General features: G+C 38.8%; 1 protein-coding gene across 1 annotated transcript in view; it reads right to left on the bottom strand.

Annotated features, from left to right (window-relative positions):
• The window catches only part of mtus2b (microtubule associated tumor suppressor candidate 2b), a 55,624-nt gene extending 53,498 nt beyond the window's left edge, over positions 1 to 2,126 (bottom strand). The window contains exon 1 of the mRNA XM_077207719.1: positions 1,997 to 2,126. The gene's annotated coding sequence lies outside the window, so the exon portion shown is untranslated. The remainder of the gene's footprint in view (positions 1 to 1,996) is intronic.
• Positions 2,127 to 9,911: the final 7,785 nt, after the last annotated feature.

Here is a 9,911-nt window from a genome sequence, read left to right as displayed (position 1 = left end):
CTATCTATCTATCTATCTATCTGTCTATCTATCTATCTATCTATCCATCTTCACAATGCAGTGAAAGTTAAACATAAATCAGCTAATAATCCTGACATGTTTTGCTGTTAACACGCTAAGTAGCCTGGAGTGAAGGAAATGAAGAGAGAGAGAGATCATACGGTAAGGGCAGACAGTTCTCCTCTAGACTGAAGCAGTTTCTGTCGCAGACAATAAGTATAAATATAACACTCACATAACGTCCCTCAAGGCGTCAGCATGAAACCCACGAGCAACGGTCATGTCTTTGATGCTTCAACCTCCTTGTTTCCTCTTTCATGACACAGTAACACGTTCAGAGCTCTCGACAGTAATGCGGCCGGCAGTGGGACGTTCCAGAGGCAGATTGATGTCATAGTCATTAAGATGCATGAAATTCCCCTCCTTTCCCATGAAGCATTCAGAGCATATCCACTGCACCTGTTCACTGATCAACCAGCTAACCTGGATTATCTTTACGAGATGTTATGTGAACATCTGTCTTTCTTTATGTGTGTGCGTCTCTCGCAGACCCTTTTCTCCAGCATCTCTAAATGGAAGCAGCGATTTCCACTCTCAGATCTGAAGCGCTAATTAAATATTAACATCCAAATGAAACCGGAGGAAACGCCTCCTTATCATTTCAAGAGCAAACCTCTCATCGGCTTTGTGTGAGGGGGTTTATTTTATATAAATGTTCAAAGGATTTTGAATGCTCAATTTCGAAACCTGATACTGTCCACCGACCAAATCAAAGGCAGAAAGTGTTCTGTGTTATGATGCAGATTGAGGAAGTATTTTACTACGTTTTCTGCTGACAGAATGAGAAGAGCTGACTCAGAACTGATAAAAAAAAGTTAGCGTTCTTCAATGGCGCACACTTAAGAGCTTGTGCACATGATGCAGGGCAACGTGATGGAGAGTTTGTATTTTGGGCACAATCACTGCATCTTTAATAAATTCATGCTTATCGTCTTAAATAAATAAAGATGATGTTTAAGCCTGTCAATCAATTTTCCTCAATATAACACTTTCTAAAAAAATGCATCAGTTAAAAGAAAAGTTCCATAATGTACGGAACAAAACAGGAAATAAAATAATTGAAATTACCATTATGGAATATTAATATTGTTAATGTATTCACATTTTATATATATATATATATATATATATATATATATATATATATATATATATATATATATAATTTATATTCTTACAATAAATAAGAAGCCTGATTGTTATTATTATTATTATAATAAACTAACAACTACACAAACATATCTATATTGTAGATAATATAGGCTATAAATAATAAACATCATGCCAATTAATAATGTAATAGTTATTATTCATATTACAATAAAATTACTTTATAGTAACAATGTTAATATTTTATATTAACTTATTTTATAAATTAAAAAGTATGTATATATTATATTAATTGTATAATGTATAAGGTTATTGTTGTTATTGTTACTGATACACTAATATTACACATTAGTAATTAAATACAAGCAAATTAATGTACAGCAATATTTTATAATAATTTAATATTTATATAAATATTGAATGTATTTAATATTATGTAACTAGTATATTAATGTACAGCAATATTTTAATATAATTGTATATTTATATGAATATTGTGTTTAATATTATGTAACTAGCTACTAGTATATTAAGAATGAATTAGATTGCAACTAATATATACACACAATCACGAACAATAATGCTAATAATAACAGACTCAACATCATATATAAATATGCATTCACAAATAGTGAATTAAAGCATTCGCTCATTCATTCATTAATTCAGTGTCTGCGTGCTAAAAGAAAACGCACTGGCAGATTCGGCCGCAGGATGAACAGCATGTGATATAAGCACATTGAGTTCTGCAGCAGATACACACGACAGCAGGTGGATGTGATGCTCTCAGTGAGCGCCATCACATTATCCACACACACAGTCTTACCTGCAGATCTTCAGACGCAGAGGACGAGTGTTTGACTCCGCGCAGATCGTCAGGATCAAGATCAGGATCCGGATCAGGATCAGGATCCGCCTCGATCAGGCTGCCAGGCGTGCACGTTACGATGATGATCACAGGAATGAACGGTGAGAAATGAAGTGTCGAACTATGGCTGTGAACCAAAACCTACCGAGTTTCCTACCTAGACAACACTTAAGGTCAACATTATGTTGCTTTTGTCACGTTGTTGCTCCAATTCAGCGGCATTTTTGGAGAAAATGTTAGGCGCATGTAGGATGTCCACAACAATCTGCTGTCTCGGAAGGCGCTTGTGATGCCTAAAATGCTGTCTAGGTAGGCACATAAGGTTTTAAGCCACAACCTAGGCTATTTGTAAAATGTGCATCGAGCGCCTCTCACAGGCAGGCACGCGCACTAAACACGTCTTGCAGCATCAAGTTGTAGGCGACAGGAAGCATTCGCTTCCTGTCGCGAATAAAATCCATGATTTTAACTCGTTTAGTTAATGATTTTAGTTAAGATTTTAACTAAATCTTTTTGTTTGTCTGTTTTCTGGTGAAAACATAGCAAACAATATAGCCTACATTAAATACAGATTTGTTGGAAAATATTGCCATTTTTTACTTTAGATATTAGGCAAATAAAAATTTAAATATGTTTAAATGTAAACATTCTGTTTATCATAAGCGCGCGCTGCGACCTTTCGATTTCGACTACGTCAGAAGATGACTCTATAGACAAGACCTTTCTTCTATAATTTGTTTTTAATTAAACTTCAAACAAACTAAGTTAATGTACAGTCAGAACTACAATAATACACACATAAAACACATACAGTGGCTAATCATTATGTAAATATATTAAAGGTCTTAAATATAGACAGTTTTAATTGCTTTCTTATTATGTGAATGGAAAATAGACTTGTTATATATTTTAAGTTATTTTTCAAAAACCAAAAACAAAGGTTGGATTTGACGGTACTTAATTATATATGTTCAATTTAATTAAAATTACATTTATAATATAGTATTCCTTTTTATATAAGGGCATATTAGTAAAACCAAATAAAATGTTTTTTAAACGAAGAAAAAGTCTTTCTCCTAGAAATACTGATTGAAATGTCCTACGTCAAATTAGAAGCGGGAATGTATGGGAAGCCAAACACACCAAATGTGTGACCAAACCTGCAGAGTTACAGAACTCGTGCTATGGGGATGATGTGCTTTTGGTACGGTCAGCGTGTCGTCACTCACAGTAAGAATCAAGGATGCCACAACATTGCATAGCTTCTGGTTGTAAAACCGCCGAGATTTAAATTCCCGAAGAGATGGGATAACCTTTAACTGGTGAGAATGTGTTGGTTTGTGTTTTTATATGCATTAACTCAATATTACAGGTTTTTATACTGTGGTAACTTTTTAATGTCGTGTTAACTGATTCATTCATCTTGTTGTATTGTGTTCGTTTAGCAAAATCATCGGCTAAAGTCTATTGCAGATATAGATATTCATGCGTCTAACTACGGGTGCAGACGAACTTGCTCTTGAGTGAGTCATGTATTGGTGTTTTGGCCATTCGAATGGCAGACGGCTTAGGTATAGCGACACAAAGAAAAATACACTAACGAGGTATGTATGTTTATCTATGCAACGGACAACGTGGCCCCGCCGGGGCTACACGTATCACCCACAATCTGTCTTATTGATAACAGTAATGATGTTGGCGCCTCAGCAAGTTTTCATTTCCGCTGTGCATCACTGCATGGCGAGTTGACGAGTATGTTGTTTAATCACAATTTTTAATTACAATTTTACATTCTTAAGTTTTACAAAGGCACAGACATCAATGCTTTTCCGGCTCTGCACTGACCAATGAGACGAGTTATGGGCGGAGCGAGTTTTGTATAATGTTTGCGCTGTGTTGTCCGTTGGGTGGTGCTAGCAAACATGTCTTTCCTGCTGTGTTGAGTCAAAACTCTGTAACACCGCAGTTTCGTCCCACTTTGGTGTGTTTGGTTACAGGAACGTCCCCTATATAATGCGGCGCCGAACAGCATTTCCTCTGAATCTTTCTCATTCATTCAAAAACTCAAGCCTTCGCCATTGGCTCATCGCCAAAAGATGCTAATGGAATACGCTGCACTTAAATCCCCTTCTGCAAATGAACTGAAAATGACTATTAAGCCTCATTTGACCTGCGCGAGACCCGTCAAGGTCCCTGTTGGACACGAACTGTGCGTCTTCTGACTGGGCCACGCCCACGCAGGAGCCGCCATTTTGGGCCCTAATATAAACAGGCGCCCCCCAACCCAGCGGGAAGCTGTCGTGCTTCAGTCTTCATGAAATCATGATGTATCACTGTATTAACACCGGATGAGCCACTGTTTTCAGTGATGTAGTGCTGACTGTACTAACCACCGTAAACTCCAGCGCTCTCACCTAGGCAGCTGCTAGCCATTAAAATGACTCAAACTACATAGTTAATAACAACGAGGCAATAATAATTGGTTCAAAGAACGAATCAAAAGCAAGTAATTTTATGTTTTTATTGAACAACACTGTTAAAATACATAATGTAATATACATAATATAAAAAAAAAATCATTTTGTGTACGACTTATAACAAATGCCTGCAGAGGGCGCCATATAATATATGGTGGTTGTTGTTGTTACACTTTACAGCATGGTCAAATCCTGATAAAATGTTCACTTAATCTTTAATATTTGGCCACTTCTTTGCGATAGAAATGCTACAGCCACTACAGACATTTCTTGAACAAGAACACGTGGACATCAAAACATGCAATCATGAGCGTGAGTTTGAACTTTTATTTTGAAATCGCGGTGAACAACAATTAGCATATTTGGAAATGTATTGATCTATAGAGTGGTGCAGGCATGACATCACTTTGTAGGCCAAAATGCGGAAGCGAGTCAGCATTTTAGCACTTCCGGTTCTATCGTTGTGCTCTTATAAACGATTCTAACTCAAACGTTCAGGGAAACTGTTTTTGATAAACCTGAAAGTTGTCGGAAGCTCAGTAATGGTGACGTTGAAGTCGTGGGACCGTGGTGTAGTAAATTTATAGCCTAAAGTTACCTTTAGCTCTTAACTTCAGACGACTGCATTTGGGCTTCAACATTCAGAAAAGTTGTGTTCGTCTGTGATAATTATCTTGATGGACAAAACGTGCAAGTATCATAAACTTTTGTTGATCATAGAGCTTGTTTTAGCGATAATCTAAAAACCTATGAGAAAATCCTATTGGCTATTTGTCGAGGGAACCAGTGTGATGTGAACTACCGGTTGGCCTACAAAGAAAGTGACGTCATACCTGCGCCATAGTGTTAGCATAGGATTATAAATTGTAGAAATATGCTATGCAATATTATGATTTTTTAATTGTTTTAATATCTCGTGCAGCCTTAGAAAACGGTGTAATAATACGGTTCAAGGATTCTCACCTGTGGAATGCGCCACTCCCGGTATTTTACCAGTTAACTGACAAGGGTAAATTGCAATCAAGATTTTTTTTTTTTTTTAAATCGAGCAAGGAATCGTGATATCTCTACAAATCTTTACCATGGTTCAAAACGCAATGCATAGCACATTAAAATAACTGTAATTATTGTATAATTATATACCTATTGTATATTTATATGACACAAATTGCATCAGTATAAAATCAGATCCAGGTGGTCTAATTATTAACGGCATTAAACACGTTCAATTAATCTCACCTCAATAGCCAAAAATATAAAATTTCACATGTCTGTGAACATACCTAAAAGTGATACACGGGATTCATCTTGGGCTTTTTCGCTTCTCAGTGCCGGACTGCTGTTGTCTTTTCCCGCGCAAAGTTGTCCATCAGTTATGATTGTTTGCAGCGAGACAGGGATAGCTGCAGGTCTGAGTAATGAGCTACAATTGCTACAACATAAATTAACCCCTAACCCAACCCCACAACCTGACAGACAGCTTTCACGACCAATGATAAAGACCTTTCTACATGCCCCAACCTTTCGGCATTACTCCAACCTGTAGATACCCACACTTGTTTGCAGCCAGCCAGTGGATGTGTTGCTTACTATATATGCCTATACGCTGCGGAAGTTCATTGCCTTTCTAAGTTAAACACTGTCTGTTTTTTCTTATAGTTTTGTGGTGTTGCTTACACTGGCCATTGTGTATACCGGCGTTGTCGCTGGTCATTGCCTTCCTATGAAAATACGCAGGCTATGCCGCTGTTTAACACTCTCCCTCTGCATAGCACTGTGCCACTCTTTTGCATAGAGCCTGAGCCAGCTAGAAAACCTGAGAACTCGTGGCTGAAATGCCATTAGTTCCCGTCATGAGGAACGTGCAGAATAGGATTGTAGTCAGATTCACAGTAAAGTCTACCCGCTATCTTACTCCTCTCTCGTTTTCCCTGCCTATTCCGGGCACTGAGATCACTAGTTGTCTTAGTGCTATGGTTGTTCCACTGTGCAGTGCGACAAAGCTGGAAGACTATAAGAATTATTTTCTCTAGCCTCTTGCCTTTAAGTGGTGAGCTCCATAAAAAAAGCACAGGTTGACCCGATTCGACAGTGTAAGACTGACTGCCGTGCAAACTCTAAAATGCCCCAGCATTACGAATGCATTATCAGAACGCTCCCTGTCCGCTGATCGTCCCGAAACAGATCCTCTCACAGGTTGGCCGGAGGTCTAATCTTGTGCATCTGGAGAGTACCTGCTTCTATATTCAGATAGCCCTCATAACCAGTGTCCCTGAGATAGCTTCATGGGCATAGCGTAACTCTTAGCAGTCCCTATGAGTGTGTACGTTCTCAGAGGCCGTTCTTGGAGTGTGTGAACACGAGTCTTTCCCTTCTAAATTGAGAGGAGTTTGCACACTGAATGATCTGGATGATTGACTGATCATGGTCCATTCATTGAGTGTGTTGAACTATCACAGGCTTCCTCAACCATACAGCATACCCCCTTATTAGCAAGTGGAACTGGGCTTTATTTAGATGCAATCCCACCTTTCCCATGGGTTTGTCCAATCTATAATTATTGCTATTTGGGAATTATATTGATAAGTCCTGTGATAAATAAAGCACCAACTGAGCCGCTACTTTCTTGTCGTTCAGGCACGGCGTTCAACCAGCCGGGTAACTCAGCATTATTATGATACAGCAATAGTGTCAGCACTGCTGCCGCTTTTCTCTCATCAACCCATAGTGTTCAACTAGGTCCGGTAGCCCAGCGCTGCCACAGCACGTGTTAAAGACAAGAGCCCCTTCTACCAGGCGACTCTATGCTCATAAATATGGTGATGGTGGGGCAGTCATGGCCTAATGGTAGCAGAGTTGGACTGGTGACCCGAAGGTTGCTGGTTCAATTCCAGTACCGGCAGGAATATGACTGAGGTGTCCTTGAGCAAGGCACCTAACCCCCAATCACTCCCCAGGTGCCACTCAAGGCTGCCCGCTGCTCTGGGTGTGTGTATCCACGTCTCCACGTACTCACTACTCTGCTCCTAATGTGTGTGCACTTACTTGGATGGGTTAAATGCAGAGGTCAAATTCCAAGTATGGGTTACCATACTTGGCCATCACGTGTCACTTTCACTTTCCACTTTCACTAAATTGAAAGTCTTTGAGAGCTTATGCAGTTCGAGCAATGAGGAACCTGTGAATTGTCTGATTCCAGTTTTTCATTCTTGCAGGAGCGCTTTGACAGAGGCCGTGCATCTTCTATGCTCAAATTTTACGTTTGCTGTTATGTCAGCTTTCTCAAAATTGATGGTCGGCCAGTTGGCAGGAACGACCTAGTGGTCAAACCTTTGTACGTCACGAGATGGCTAAACCCTTCTCACCCACAATACCTCTACAATACCCACTTGGGATTTGGCTTTACTTTTTGGATAGCATATTTGGATTTGGCATTATATTGTGTTAGGAATCTGGGTTTCACTGCTTCCCTTTCACCATCACTGTAGCGACTGAACTCACCACTTGAACAGTGTTGATCTACTTCAGTTGAGTTAAGTGGAGATTTGAAGTATGGCCACTATTCTTACAGCAGCTGGCTGCCCGCTGCCGCCACCTCGCCAGTTTCATTACATCCTAGCCCCTGCTGCAGTGGAGTTTCACAAGCATTCGCTCCATTCAGTCGAAAGATTCTGATAAAATGCCGCATTATATGGTTCCCGCCTCTAATTCATGAGCTTGAACGCCATTGGCCATCATAGAACAACGGTGTTCTTCCAATCAAGCTTCAGTCTTTACAGTTGAAATGTGTTTCCCAAGTCAACAAGTCAGCTTCTGTAGGAATGTCTCACTTTACATCAAGGTTACGTTTAGGAAACATTATGTTGTGTGCAGAGCTCTTTAAAGTCAAATTCCAGTGATTCCAACTATTGTACCTTTCTCGTTATAGACGTGGAGTGGATTTCCCGTTCTCATAGAATTACGATTATTAAAGGTGCAGTATGTAATGTTGACAGCTAGTGGTTGAAATGGGTTCTGCAGTCCAAATTTTAAATATTGGAGAGTTGTTTCTCCCACCCCCCTCCTCTCTCACACGGGTTGCCAGGTTGATGAAGCACAACAGGAACAAGCGCAATTGACAATGGAAAGCGATGAGCCTTACACTAAGTTGATCAGCTAATGTATTCTACGTTTGCAATGTTTTTATTGCCTAGGCTTTTTAGGTTGAGTAGAATCTGTGATCTCTGACCCGGTTTGTTTGCTGGCTTCCATGGCTGCAATATGCTTTTGCAGCCATGCAAAACTGCCAGCCTGGGGTGTTGAAATACAATTGGGTAAATTAACAGTGGGCAGGATCAAACAGACCAAAACAAAAACAGACATTCAACACAGAATGCACATTTTAAAGTAGAACTGGCTGTAGCATTGTTTTAGGGAGAAACAAGTATTTGAACTTAGAATTCTTAAATATCTGCAATCATATTATGGTATTTTTATGCTTTGGTACAGTCAAAAAACATACCTCTACCTTTAAAACTTTATAGTTGTCATTTTATTAATGTCCTTATTAATGTGAACGGGACTTTAGTCAAAGAATGTTCAATAGAAGTGAAATATATATATATATATATATATATATATATATATAAATAATGTATAAAAATTTATATATTACACTTATTAAAAAAAAGAAAGTGAAAAAAGAAACAAGTGAAATATGTGTATTACAATGTTATATTTGTAATTAGAACTTCAGTATCAACATAAAGGACATTTATTTAAATATTCAAAGTGCTGTATGATATTTGCTTAAAGGAAAACAAGCAGTTTGGTATCATCTTAAAACAGAGATTATTCAAGTGTTAAATGACCACTGGGAAACATTTAACTGACCCTCTCTTGGCAATCGGGCAGGGTTAGCTGTCCTGACCCTCAGTGAAGGGGTTACAAAAGAAGGAAATCAAGTATCCACAACAGAACAGAAACCCCTGACTGTGTGTAAACAAATATGAACAGACTGTAAGAACTGAGCATCAAGAACACATGGAGAGAGTGAAAGCGCTCTCTGATTGACCTTGCTTGATTAACACCTCTTAACTTCCTGTAAACCCTTGGATTTAAACATATGCTTGTTGTTGCAAGTGCTATTTCAAGATTAGGTCGGTTGGCTAATGCTATGACGGGTTATGATAAAAAATATCTAAAAGCTGATGTTTGGATTCACTGTGGGTAAGAAAATCTTTAGCTGTCAACGGAAAGTGGATTCTTTAACAGAATACGGGCACGATTAGATTTGCATCACCACCACCAGACGGCACAGTTTCACAACAATAGCAGTGCAGATGTGTGAATGCCATGAAGAAATGTCCTGCTCACATTTCTCTCAGAATTTAAGAAATCAATTCATGAGAATTGAG

The sequence above is a fragment of the Siphateles boraxobius genome, unplaced genomic scaffold, assembly GCF_051911475.1.
Source record: "Siphateles boraxobius isolate OS27281-9 unplaced genomic scaffold, OSU_SipBor_1 6, whole genome shotgun sequence".
Taxonomy (NCBI): domain Eukaryota; kingdom Metazoa; phylum Chordata; class Actinopteri; order Cypriniformes; family Leuciscidae; genus Siphateles; species Siphateles boraxobius.
The sequence above is the reverse complement of the archived record's forward strand: the minus strand, read 5'-3'. Positions and strand labels throughout refer to the sequence as shown.